This window comes from Paroedura picta, chromosome 3 (genome assembly GCF_049243985.1).
Source record: "Paroedura picta isolate Pp20150507F chromosome 3, Ppicta_v3.0, whole genome shotgun sequence".
Taxonomy (NCBI): Eukaryota; Metazoa; Chordata; class Lepidosauria; order Squamata; family Gekkonidae; genus Paroedura; species Paroedura picta.
In genome coordinates this window covers 149,759,357-149,773,881 of record NC_135371.1, presented here as the reverse complement: position 1 = coordinate 149,773,881, position 14,525 = coordinate 149,759,357, and positions in this window count along the sequence as shown.

The following is a 14,525-nucleotide window of genomic DNA, read 5'->3' as shown; positions in this document are numbered from 1 at the left end:
CTATAATGCTTGTTTTGTTGTCTAAATGCATATGAAAATAAATATGTGCAGCTGCGGTCCCCTAATACGATGGAGATTGCAATGCAAACAGTCCTTCTCCATTCACTGTTCATTTATATGCAATGCCCAGCCTTAATGAACATCTCGATTTTGTTGACAGTATGTACAACAACGGCACCCAAGACATCTGAAGAGCAGGGAATGGAACTGTAATTCATAAGCACAAGAACAGTCTGACAGTAAAAAACTAAGCAGTATTACACTCTTGTACCCAAAAGCATTGCCAATTGAACCATTTTTTGGTGAACTTGGTCAGCAACATTTGGCTTTAAAAACATGGCTACTGACTTTTAAGTATTGGCTGAGAATCAATTTTATGGGACCAGTTAAGTGACTCTTCGTCTCTAGTTGGTACAATAGAATTTTAAGTGAACTGGAAAGTATTGGGCTAGACACTGTTGCGCTTCTGAGTCTAAGTGAAAAAGACATATTTAAGACGATTTTGTGAAGATTAGAGGACATGGAAACTCAAATGTTGTTCTCCACACAACATTAGCTCCCCCCAGTTCTTGGATATCTTTCCAAAATATAAAACCTTGACAAGATATCTATATTCGAGTTAATTCCTTCATCTCTAGTGTGTCTTGAGGAAGGCTTCACCAAATATCTGCATCTGAAAGATATTGCTTACACCAGGGGTAGTCAAACTGCGGCCCTCCAGATGTCCATGGACTACAATTCCCAAGAGCCCACTGCCAGCGAGGGCTGCAGTTTGACTACCCCTGGCTTACACGGCTGTGAAATCCCAGTCACACTAATACTGGATTGGATTGGATTGTTCAGCTTTCTCAGCCCAACAAGCTGCGATTCAGAGCTATCTGGCAGATCTAAATTCCAAATTCAGTTCTATGTCCCTCATTATAAAATCAGTGCTATCTGAACAGGATCTTACTAAACTTGCCAGTATTGCTGTTGCTCTTGGGAATAGTCTTGCTCTTGCTGAAGGCAATAGTCATTGTTTGCTAAGGCAGAAGCGTAGCGTTGTATAAATTATCTTTGGTATTTAGTTTTGTTCTCTCTGGATTGTAGTTTATTATGTCAATAAAGGGTTCTGAGTTCTGAGGGCATTTCCACACATCGAAAAAATAGTGTTGCACTACCATAATGGTGTAGCACTAAAAATAATTGCACCTCCAGCCATTCCTCACCTTCTTCCTGTCTTGCTTTCATCTGCCATCTTATTGTGCTCCTTACACTTCACACTGCCTGCTGGAAATGGCGGAAGAGAGCAACATGCTTTACACGCAACTCTTTTCTGCCTGTCAATCAAGCTAGGCAACCAATCCCCTTTCTCAGTGTTTTAAAAGGCCCGCGATGCCCACTAATTGTTTTTTTTTTAAATCAAACCTAATCATAGATGCCTAGTGCTTTTTGAATGCCACTCATTATGGAAACACGAGTCTTGAAACTTAAGAAAATAATCTCATCTTGATTTTTTGGGGCAGGGGGACTTTACAGAGGCATGCTTTGTGTGACAACTTTGGGGAAAAATTATTTTTGGCTATGCCTGCAGCCTTGTACACATATTAATTGCTCCACACAGTTCTCTTTAAAAAAACTCATCCCCAGGAGAAGGTGGAAGGAGGCGGTTATGAGGGAAGGACATTGGAGGCGGAGATAGCACTTCTTTGTGTCCATACATTGCTTTGGCTGGTGGCCTGCTGGTTGCTCTCCAGTAGTTCATGCTACATAGGTTGGGGAATCCACTGTATGCGAATCCCCAACTACTGCTTTAAAATGGCAGATGTAGCAAGAAGTTTGGTGCTTGGATGCTGGATGTTGGTGACGTCATGTGGAGCGTCTGGAATATAATGACTACCTAAGGTAAGCATTACACTATATTTATCAGGTGTGGATTCCCCCACCCCACTGCAGCAACAAAGAAACCAAGCAACCATGAGGCTGAAAAATCACTCACACATTCCTTCACAGCAGGTAGGTAGTTTCACTGATGTGGTTGAATTCCAATGACTTCGAATCTGGTAACTTTATAGTCTCCAGGTCTAACAGCAGATGGGTAGACCTGCCAGACCAGTTAAGTTTAAAGGGCTGGTAGCCATTTCAACAGTCCATTTTCACTTCCCATCACTTCTAAATGAGGAGGAGTTAAATGGGCCAGCCCGAACTGGCTGGTTTGCTTTCAGTTCAATTCCAGAGTTCAGCTCAACAACACAACAAACCCAGCTGATTAATTTTTGGGCTTTTGCTTCAATTCAGGGTTTAGCTCAAGAACAACAAAAAAAAACCCATACCAAACTGGAATTTACCAGTTTGTGCCCATCCCCATGCTAGATACATAAAGTAAGGATGTGAGTCTGGCAGATTAGCTGCCGGGCTCCTTATTTATTTGAAAATTTTCTATGCCAACTTTCAAGAACATAATTCTGCCTAAGATGGCACTGCAGATAAACTTGTGATCAGAAATATATAACAAGACACCAGTCTCCTATTAGCAGCCATTTATTTATTTAAAAGTTTTATATCCTGCTCTGTGTAGCATCTAAAATGTATTTCAACTCAATAAATGAACACAACAGCAGTCATTTTAAAACCACAGCTCTCTAAAATCAACAGAAACCCAGATATAAAAGCAGCAGCATAAAAGCTGAGAGAGAACAAGGGGATAAATTTTATTTAAAAGACTGGGTGAATAAAAAAGTTTTGACCTAGAATCTAAAAGTCGGTGATGTAAGTAAATACAGGGAGGAAGGTAATTGAACAGAACATCCATGTTGAGAAAGGGAGAATAGGGAGCTTGATTTGTCCAAAAGGGAGACCAGAAAGGGAGAGGTAAGCAAGCAATGTAGTCTACACACACAAGCTCTGGCCATTTGTGGTGGTAAAAAATACTAGCAAGAGACAGCTGATTTATGCTGACCCTGCAGGCAAGGGACAGATAAAGGTGATTTGCTTTTGCCTGATTGGATGTAGCAGCCGTGGACTTCCATGATGATGTCCCATCCAGCTACTAAGCAGGGCCATAGCTTCCAATATCTGATGAGATCAGGGTAGTCAGGGGCATCCCAATCAAAAACAAGATTGTCTAGACCTTCCAGAGGGTGTTCATGTTGTAACCTGCATGTTTCTTCACTGCAATATAGCTACCGAGTTGCTTTTCTTGCTCTTTGTATAATATGGCACACTAATGTTGGACTAAGATCTGGGAGACCCAGGTTCAAATCTCTACTGCAATGGTGGAGATGATAGTGAGGGAGTAACTCACAGGGTCCCCTGAGCCTACTGATGCTGACCCCCTGGAGTACTGGCCACTCAAGGCTGCAATCTGGCCTCTCCTCCCCTGCCCTCTGCCAGTGTCCAGAATGAACAGGTGTTCTTCCACCTTGGAGATATTCTCAGCCCCACTGCTCCCACCTGGAGTCAGCCATGTTGAACATGCTACCCCTCTTTAGACCTCACAGGGTAAGATCCAGCCTTCCTGTTGTTCCCTTGTGTGTCCCCCCATTCCTCCTCCTCTCTGGGTGATTGGCCTGTGGCAAGGGGGTTGCATCCTTGGTGCTTGGGTTGGAGGATGATCGCCTCTGCCAGGTGGGTGAAGACTCCCTTACCCAAGGCCTAACTCATGGAACTATAACACCTACCTCATGTAAATGTAAAATCTGGTTTCCATTGTTTTGGTGGGGCTGGAGGTCCCAGCCCACCAAGCTTCCATGGGGTTACTTTGGGGAGCCCTTATCCTGTCATATGTCTGCCTTTCTTCTCTAGCTTGCACAAGATCTATTATGTATGCTCCTGAACCACCTGGCCCTGTTTCTGTCATTAACAATTTCCTGGGGGTCATTTTCTTTGAGTGGCTGTACCTCAGACTCCTTAAATCCAAACCTCGTGAAATATGTAGGGCAGGTACAGGAAAGTCAGTCAGAGATCTCCAATGAGTTTGGTGTCTCTAGCAGGCAGGGGGATTCTACTTGTTCCCATTCTATTTCTGCATTGTAATACATTAATATGCACTGCAATACATTTGTGCACAGTTTTAAAACTGCTTCTCATTCTAAGTTTGTCTCCTGGACTGTGGAAGCTCAGTGGACGTTGTTTACTTGGTTTTGGATTTCAGTAAGGCTGTTGCCAAAGTTCCCCGTGATGTTCTGATGAGTAAACTGGAGGATAGTAAACTGGATTTTTGGGTGGTTAGGTAGATAGGGAACTGGCTAGAAAACTGGACCCAAAGAGTGGCTGTCAGTGGTATTTCATCAGATACTGATGGAGGGAGATGAGCAGTGGGGTGCCACAGGCTTTTTAACATTTTTAACAATGATCTAGACAAGGGGGTAGAGGGATTCTTCATTAAACTCCCAAATGACAACAAATTAGGAGGAGTAGCAAAACCCTCAGAAAATAGAGATAGAGTTCAACAAGATTTAAACACACTGGAAAAGTTGGCAAATGAAACAATATGCAATTCAATAAGGGGAAGTGTAGAGTTCTACATCTGGGTCACAAAAATGGGAAACATGCATACTGGATGGGAGATACACTTCTGGGTAGCAGTGTGTATGAATGTGATCTTGGGGTATTTTAGGTACTTGTGCACTGTGAGCAGACAGTGTAATGAGGCAGTAAAGAAGGCAAATGCAGGCTTGGGCTGTTATCACCAGAGGCATCACATCAAAATCACAAGATGTCATAGTCCCAATGTATACCACACTGGTCAGACCCTAACTGTAGTACTGTGTGCAGTCCTGGAGGCCTTACTTCAAAAAGGACATGGACAATATTGAGAGGGTGCAGAGGAGAGCCACAAGAATGATTTTGGGCCTGGGGATCAAGCCGTATGAAGGCTTGAGGGACTTGAGAATGTTCAGCCTGGAGAAGAGGAGGTAGAGAGGTGACATGATTGCTGTCTTTTAAGTATTTGAAAGGTTGTCACTTAGAAGAGAGCAGGGAAAGGTTCTTGTTGGCAGCAGAGGGTTTAAACTACATGTAGAACAATATCAGCTAGATATCAGGGGAGAAAATTTCCCAGTCAGAATAGTTCAGCAGTGGAATCAACTGCCTAAGGAGGTGGTGAGCTCCCCCTCACTGGCAGTCTCCAAGCAGTGGCTGGACAGATACTTACCCTGGATGTTTTAGGCTGATCATGCATTGAGCAGGGGGTTGGACTAAATGGCCTGTACATGACCACTTCCAACTCTATGATTCTATTAAATTAACATGTAATGCAGGCACCTTGTGTTCAAACCTATAAATACTTAGGTTTCTGTCCGGACTAAATGTTCTGTTAATGGAAAGGGAGGGACAATTACTGCTGATTGTCACTCCCCACTATTACCCCTCCCAAGTTATTCATCAGGGTCCTCAAACCCTGTGGAACAGTATTTTGTAGAAATCAGTGTTTCACAGCGGGAAAGGAAAAGCAAGAAAGTTTCATTCCAATAATGGAAAATTTAGTCTGGATCTAGCCTTTAGGCCTTCCCTTCAAAAAAGGAAATATAGGTAATTTTGCATATACATCATATATACATATATACATGCACATACACAGCACCCACATAATATCATTGTGTGTGCACAGCATGTGGCGCTTACATGCATCACACATAATAAATGCTGACACAGAGAAGTGTAGCAGTCTGTCGTGGTTCGGTCCTTGGTGGCTTGGGAACCGGACCGAACCCCGCCATCAGAGGCGCCCGCGATCACGGAGGTAGGGCATGGTGATCATAGGCAAGCCGGCAGCTGGGCGCCCCACCCGATCGTTGAGGTGGCAATGGCCGCTAAAGAACCTCAATGTCCCCCTCCACCTTTTGACAAGGGCCCGGAGATGGCCCTTTGTTCCAGGAAAATGGGCCATCAGGAACCCCGGAAAACCTCGCATATGTGCATGAGTCATGATTGTATCAGCATGTTCCCTCCGCAAGTACTGGGTGGGGCAATACAGCCTAAGGAGGTGGGTTTTGTATAAAAGGGAGCTTCCACCTGGAGTTCAGTGGAAGCTCTTACTCCATACCAGCGGACTCCACGTTGCTGAAATAAAGCTTGTTCCTGTTGTATCGTTCACCAGGCCTGGCGTGACGTTTTCTTCAAAGGGGCACCCTGTTTTTTTCAGTTAGCAAGCGGGTCCCCGACATCGTAAGAGCTTCCCACCGAACTCCAGGGTCGGCATCGCATCCGAGCGCTTATCGGGACGGATCCAGAGATGGCGTTTTCAAGCAACGGGGCGGTCTCGACCCCCACGAACCCCGGGAACATGAGTTTAATGTCCCCGGGAGATTTCCTCCGAAAATCGGGGGGCCAGGAGCAGCTGTCCGGGACCCCGAGACCCTCGGCAGCGGCGGCCAAGGGAAGGCGCCGGGCCATGGGGTTCCCAAGCACGGCGGGGAGCGCGCCGAGGTCTGGGGGGTTGGCCCCAACCTGGGACACCCAGCTGAGGCAGGCGCTTCGCCCGGTAGGACCTGAGGAATCCCTAGAGGACCTGCGGCGGGCCATGGCGGACTTGGCCAGGCTCTTGCAGGCAGCTGAAGCCCGTGAGCAAGCTCGGGCCGGGCCCGGAGGGACTGGTAATACAACGGCGGAGGGGATCGCGTCGAGTGAGGACGTCTCCAGCGACGAGGACGAGCCCGGCACTGGTGAGCGGGCCCCGGACCCCGACCCGGAGCAGTTTTCAGTCCCGAGTAGGCGAGACGGCCAGCGGAGAGGCGAGACAGCAGAGGATCTCGGGGGAGCGGGTGAGCCGACGGGGCGGCGAGAGCCGGACCAACGCAGGAGCGACGTGCAAGGCAGGGAGCGGCACGGCGTCGTTGGGCAAGTTGGTAGCCGGTGGAGCGGAGCAGGACGAGACGGCGGACGCCGAGAATCCCGGATCCGGAGGGGGTCGGACTACTCTCCAAAACGTTCCCCCCCAGAGCTTAAGGCGCGTTTCGACGGGACGCCGGACGACCTCCCGCAGTTCCTCCTCCACGCGCTGACGCATGCCCGGAGGTATGGAGACCGGTATGAGGACTCCGAGGACTTGGTCTGGGGGGTGGCCTCGTGTCTCCAGGGCAAGGCGGGTCAGTGGTACCTAGGGTTGGCCGAGCGCGGCGACCCGGCAACTCGGGACCTGCAGGACTTCGTGGTCGCGCTCCGCCGACGATTCCAGGACCCCCAGGCTGAGGACAAGGCAAAGAGTCGGATCAAGGGACTTCGACAGGGTACTAGGGGGGTTATGGACTATATAGACATTTTCCGGAGGGAAGCAGGCAAGGTGTTCTCCTGGAACGAGGAGACCCAAATCGAGTACTTCCGGGAGGGCCTTAACCCGAAGCTCAGGGAATGGGCCGTGATCAAGGGGACGGAAGAAGATCTGTCTACACTGGAGGGGTGGTGTTTTGTGGTCGCCAAGCTGGAAGCCAGCCTGGGTTGGGCCGCCGCACCCCCCTGGGAGGCCAAAGGCGGGTCAGCCGAGGCGCCGAGACCGGGCCCCGACAACTCTCGCCCCAAACGACCCCCGAACCCCGAGCGGGAAAGGAGACGCCGGGAAGGTCTGTGCCTGAAATGCGGGGGGTCAGGACATTTCGCAGCAGCGTGCCAACGGCAAGGGGGGGAGGACCGCGGGCTCTCCCAGGGGGGAGGTGCGACACGCCCCCAGCAGGCACGCCGGGCGGAGGACCTCCGCAACGAACCGGGAAGCGCCCAGGCGACGGGAAACGGCCAGGACCTGCTGTAGACGGCGCCGGGCAGCAGGTCCCGCGGTGCGAGGGAAAACCCCTACAGCATGAGGCGCGACCTCCGAACGTGGTAATTTTAGAGCTCCGGAACCCGGAGAACGGACTAAGTTGGGTGGGGGAGGCTCTTTTGGACTCTGGATGCGACCACAGCATGGTCCACCCCCAGATAGCCCGGGCTTTGGGGCTACCGAAGCGCATTCGGAAGGTTCCCCTGGTTTTCGTCCAGATGGACGGCAGCCCGATTCAGGGGGGACCTTTCGGGGAGGAGGTGGGTCCTATCGCCATCCACATAGGGGACCACCAAGAGCTGCGGTGGCTGATCCAGGTCCCCGTAGCGGGATATCGGGCGGTGTTGGGCCTGGATTGGCTGAAGGAACACAACCCCGTGGTGGACTGGCGGGCGGGGACCCTGAAGTTCGACTTGACGGTGGGTGCACGGCATCGGGTCCCCCACGAGAATTCCAGCCACAAGAGGACGGCGGCGCGTCCCAGGGGAGCGGCGGCGGCGCAGCAGGAGATACCAGAGCCCGAGGTCCCGCCAGAGTACCGAGACCTCGCAGCCGTTTTCAGCGAGCGGGAAGCGGACGAGCTACCCCCACACCGCCGCACGGACTGCGCTATCAACATCCCAGAGGGGGCGGTACTACCCAAAGGGCGCATCTACAAGATGAGTGAGGGTGAGCTCAAGGACCTCCGGGAGTTTTGGGGTAAAAATCTGGCCCGAGGTTTCATCCGGCCCGCTTCCAGTCCCATGGGAGCTCCAGTCTTGTTCGTCCGGAAAAAGGATGGGTCCCGACGGCTGTGCCAGGACTACCGGGGCCTCAACGCCATCGCAGCGGGGAACGCTTACCCCCTCCCGCTGATCCCGGATTTGCTGGCCCGGCTGGGCAAAGGGACTCTGTTCACTAAGCTGGACCTAAGGGAGGCGTACTACCGGGTACGCATCCGGGAGGGGGATGAGTGGAAAACAGCGTTTAACTGTCAATTGGGACAATTCGAATTTAAAGTGATGCCGTTCGGTTTAAGCGGGGCACCTGGGGTTTTCATGAGTCTAATTAATGAGGTGTTGCAGGACCTTCTGTTTCAGGGGGTGGTTGTTTATTTGGATGACGTCCTGATCTACAGCCAAGATCCCCAAGAGCACGTGACCCTGGTGAGGGAGGTGTTAAAGCGCCTGCTGGCAAACCACCTATACGTGAAGCTGGCTAAGTGCGAATTCCACCGTCCCTCCCTGGACTATTTGGGCTACCGCATCTCAGCCCAGGGCATAGCTATGGACCCCGAGAAGGTGCAGGCGGTGCTGGCCTGGGAAAGGCCCCGCACCCGGAAACAGCTACAAAGCTTCCTGGGGTTTGCTAACTTTTTTAGAGGCTTCATCCCCAGATACTCCTCCGTAGTGGCTCCCCTCACGGACTTGCTAGGTACCAAGGGGAGAGGTCCTCGCGCCACGCGGCCCAGCGCAGCGCTCGGCTGGAATGAGAAATCGGAGGCAGCGTTCCTGGCCCTCAAGCAAGCTTTCGCGTCTGAGCCCACGCTACTGCACGTCGACCCAACCCAGCCGATGGTGGTACAAGTCGACGCCAGCGACGCAGCAGCCGGGGCGGTTCTCCTGCAGCGAGACAAGGCGGGACAGCTGAGGCCGGCGGCCTACCTCTCACGAAAATTCGCCGAAACGGAGCGGAACTGGTCTACCTGGGAGAAGGAGGCGTTTGCGATTAAGTTCGCCCTCACCGAATGGCGGCATTGGCTGGAGGAAACAGAGGAGCCGTTCGAGGTCTGGACAGATCACAAGAATCTGGAGGCGCTCCGGCAACCGCGATCCCTGAACGCCAAGCAGATGAGGTGGGCGGAGTTCTTTTCGCGGTACAATTTCAAGCTTGGTCACATCCCCGGCAAAGAGAATTTCCTCGCGGATGCCCTCTCCCGTCTGCCGCATTATGGGGAGGGGTACGCTCCCTGCACCAGGTCCGTGTTTGGTGAGGAGCAGCTGGGACGGGGGGTCGTCACTAGGCGTCGGGCCAGGGAGGAATGGGAGCCCGACCCGGCGACCGCCCCGCTCCGAGACCGCCTAGTGGCAGCCTACGGGACAGACGAGGAGCTGGCTGAGCTCCGGGACTCTTTGATTTTGGACTCCGGTCTCTGGCGGAGGGGGGAGGCTGTCTACGTCCCGGAAGGGCTACGACGGGAAGCCCTCAGCCTCTGCCACGATGCTAAGACCGCCGGGCACTTCGGTTTCGTAAAATCCTGGAAGTTGGCCCGGCGGCGGTTTTGGTGGCCCAGTCTGCGGCGGGACACAAAAGCTTACGTCAGTGGTTGTCCTGTCTGCCTGACCTGCAAGCCGGGGGTTGGCAAGCCGAAAGGTCTGCTGCACCCGCTCGAGGTCCCGACCCGGCCGTGGTCAGTGATCTCCATGGACTTTATAACAGACTTGCCTCCCAGCAAGGGGAAAACGGTGATCTGGGTGGTGGTAGATCTATTTTCCAAACAGGCCCATTTCATTCCTTGCGCCAGTGTCCCCAGTGCTTCACAATTGGCTCGGATGTTCCTGGATCACGTGTTCCGACTGCACGGGCTGCCGGACAAGGTGATTTCCGATCGGGGCTCACAATTCGTGTCCCGGTTTTGGCAAGCTTTCCTGCGCCTGTTAGACATCGAGCAAGGGCTGAGCTCCGCTTACCACCCCCAGACGGACGGGCAGACCGAGCGGGTTAATCAAGTACTGGAGCAGTACTTGCGGTGTTTCGGTTCCTATCATCAAGACACCTGGGTGCCCCTGCTCCCCCTGGCCGAGTTTGCGTACAACAACGCAGACCACAGCAGCACGGAGATGTCGCCTTTTGCCGTCGTCTACGGGACAGACCTGAGACACTTCCCGGAGCTTGGAGAGGTCCCCGCCCGGGAATCGGCCGACCTTCGCGAGTGGGGGAAGCGTGCCGGGAGCTGCTGGAAGTCGCTGCAGGAGCAGCTCCACAAAGTCAAGGCAGCGCAGAAAGAGGACGCCGACCGGAAGAGACGACCAGCTGAAGAGATCCGACCGGGGGATCGAGTTTACCTTTCCACCCGGAACCTACGGTTGAATTTGCCCAGCAAGAAGCTAGGCCCTCGGTTTTTGGGGCCTTTCGAGGTCTTGGCCCCGATCAACGAAGTTTCGGTCAAGCTCAAGCTCCCCAAGAACCTCCGGCACATCCATCCCGTCTTTCACGTGAGCCTTCTAAAAAAAACTCCGGACGGTGACGTTTGGCACCCCGTGGTTTCCCCGCCAGCGCCCGAGGTCCTGCCGGGGGGGGAGCACCACGAGGTGGCGGATATCCTGGACTCTAGACTCCACAGGGGGAAGTTGCAGTACCTCGTGGAATGGAAGGACTTCGCTTTGGGGGACCGGGAATGGGTCTGGGCAGCGGACGTCCTTGCGCCCCGACTCACTGAACGTTTCCACAAGCGGTATCCTGGCCGTCCCGGGGGGTTGGAGAATGGACCTTTGGGGGGGCAGAATGTCGTGGTTCGGTCCTTGGTGGCTTGGGAACCGGACCGAACCCCGCCATCAGAGGCGCCCGCGATCACGGAGGTAGGGCATGGTGATCATAGGCAAGCCGGCAGCTGGGCGCCCCACCCGATCGTTGAGGTGGCAATGGCCGCTAAAGAACCTCAATGTCCCCCTCCACCTTTTGACAAGGGCCCGGAGATGGCCCTTTGTTCCAGGAAAATGGGCCATCAGGAACCCCGGAAAACCTCGCATATGTGCATGAGTCATGATTGTATCAGCATGTTCCCTCCGCAAGTACTGGGTGGGGCAATACAGCCTAAGGAGGTGGGTTTTGTATAAAAGGGAGCTTCCACCTGGAGTTCAGTGGAAGCTCTTACTCCATACCAGCGGACTCCACGTTGCTGAAATAAAGCTTGTTCCTGTTGTATCGTTCACCAGGCCTGGCGTGACGTTTTCTTCAAAGGGGCACCCTGTTTTTTCAGTTAGCAAGCGGGTCCCCGACACAGTCCTAAGCACACTTCCTTAGCAGTAATTGGCATTTACTTCTGAGGAGACCTGCTCAGGATTGACATCCAGCAGACCCGAAAGGTATCTGAGAACTCATCGATCCCAAGTGCTCTTCATATGTTAGATAGTGGATTGCCGCAATCAAAAGTTGTTTTTGGCTTTGCTCCAGGGAGAGTTCTTAAAAATTAATACAGCCTCAAAACAGCTGCATGATTGGCAAAACCTATTGTTTCAGGCCTCTGAAATCCATGATGCTGTTTATTCCTCATTCAATTTTTATTCATTTTACATATGCTAGTCTATTCTCCAATAAGCTGAAAAATCAGTTCTTCCTTTCCCATCAGTGAAGATTCTCAGTGCTTTGCAGATTGGGGCTTTCTCCAGCAGCACTTCCCTTCATCAATCACATCTTTCTCATCTGTGCTGTCCAATCACCGTTCCGTAATACTGTTTACTAAAAAATGAATAACAGAGGGGAAAAATAAGTAAAATGTGCTGAGGTCAACATCCCAGTAATAACAAGAACTAGAAACCATGAAAGCAAACACATACCTCAGCACAAGCCATCCCATTATTCTGTGATAAACTCAAGAGGGAGAAACAACAACAACAACAAAACGCCTTAAACAATGGAGAGAGGGAGCACCTAAAAGCTCTTCAGTGTTTTTAACCTTTTTATGTATCCTTTGTAAAATGTTAATGAGACTGTTATATAGACAGACTTTGGAAAGGACAGTAGATCACTTTGAAAGAGAATATAAAGGAAAACATGTTTGCTCAATTTATGGAACCTGTATTTCTTTTCCTTTTTAATGTGCCAGTTCATATTAGGGAGAAAATGCAGTTTGGACAGGTGAGTAAAATAAAAAAAAATAGAGTATCTTTATTCAAAGGCGAGTGAGTTGCTATTTGTTGAGACTTCCTTACAGGTTAGAGTGAGTTTGGTGAGAAAGTCCTGATGAGTCATCAAGAACATCTTATAAAATGCTTATGAATGCTTATAAGATAGCAGTGAGAGCCACAAAAAGGGAATATCTTGCAGCCTCTGTTGCCTCTGTTAGTTCATGCCTGCCCCAAGTATTTAGAACAAGTCAATCTCTGACATCCTTGACTAAATGTTCAATTGAACATTAGCTGTGAGGTTTTTGTAGCTTTTTTACCAGTTTTGATACAGGTAGGGAGTTTAAGGTCCCTTGGCTGCCTTAGGGTTCAATTGTGGACCATTTAGTCCACTCTTCCTGGTTGATGTGGACAGAACTCTGGTAGCCATGTGGCCTACCACATGCCCTCTAAACCCATGGCCCTCATGGCTGGTGAAAGCTATTGGCGATAAGATTCGGGTCCCTCTCTGGGAGATTATTAATCTGTCCCTGACTACAGGGACTTTCCCAGAGAGTTTGAAGGAGACAACAATTAGACTTCTGGGGAAAAAAATCAGGGCTGTAGGGGGTAATTTATATGTCCTTGTAGTTTGATGTATGTGGGAATGACTACTAGACCTATCAAAGTCAAAATTTGTGAACATAACAGCTGTATCAGACTCCAGGTGTCACTTGTCAACCATTATCTCACTTCTAGCCATACTGAGAAGCAGTTATGATTCTGGGTTGTGGAATATATATGACCTAAATTTCTAAGCCTGTATAAACTCCTACAGAAAAGAGAAGTGTTATGGATTCACCATCTTCAGACTTTGACACCCATGGGATTAAATGAAGAAGTGGGTTGGACATGCTTTGTTTAAATCTGTGTGTTTTCTAAGGCTAAGAACCTGCTGTTCCATGTTTAGCAGTGCTGAATTTTCAGCATTTCTTCTGTAACAAAGGAAGAGAGTGGAGGATGAGTAAAAAGGAACATGCATTCGTCTTGCTTGACCTTGTACATGTTCTCAATTTTACATGAGGTGGAAGGAATGGAGGCTTTTTTCTCCCAGATGGCACTGACAATGTCGATGAAATCTTCAATCATCAGGAAACCCACTGTGACTGGGGCATCAGAATAAAGAGCAGAGAGAATTTTATTCTTGGGATTCAGGTTTAAAGAGAAGACATAAATGTCAAGGGATTTTGTCATTCTTAACATCTGCTTTGAATACAAGCAAAGATATTAGTTTGGTTAGGTTGGAGCTTCACTGGCTTCATCTAATGCTGTTCCATCAGGTTATGGATCTGAAGGGAATTCAGACCCACTTCCTCCCAATCAGAATCAGATAATTGGTTTTCCTGGAAAAAGGCAGACAGAATGGATGTAAAAGAAAGAGACCAATACAGAACTGAACCATTGGGTTCAGGATGCAGCAGTGGAGTAGTGAACAGGTCTCCTCAAGATTGGCCATAGGTTAGGTATGGATAGGCTGTCCACCAAGTCAACTTGAAGGAGCATGGACCAATAAATGCCATAGGAAGGAGGCTCTGTCAGACCCAACTGTGAAGGATCTAGTTGGGACAGAATGGAAAGGGCCTTCTACTTTGCTGGTAAGTAACAGGAGGGAAGATCAGGCAATATTTCACCTTCCAAAAGAAAATCCTCTTGCTTCTAGAAGTGAGAAGATGTGGTTTATGGGATAGGCACTAACACTATCAGTTCTGAAATCTCAGGGACTGTTTCCACACTAGCAAAATAATTCATATTTGCATTTTTAAATACAAGAAAATTTTCTTACATTTCTGCACTGAAATCTGCTTCTTCAGGTGCCAATCTGAATTGCCCCCTCACTTGTCCCACAGCAAAGGAATCCCCAGAAAATCCAATTTCATCTTTTCAAGTGGGGCTTAACAGGGTCCAATTAAGGGCTGTTCAGTGTGGAAATA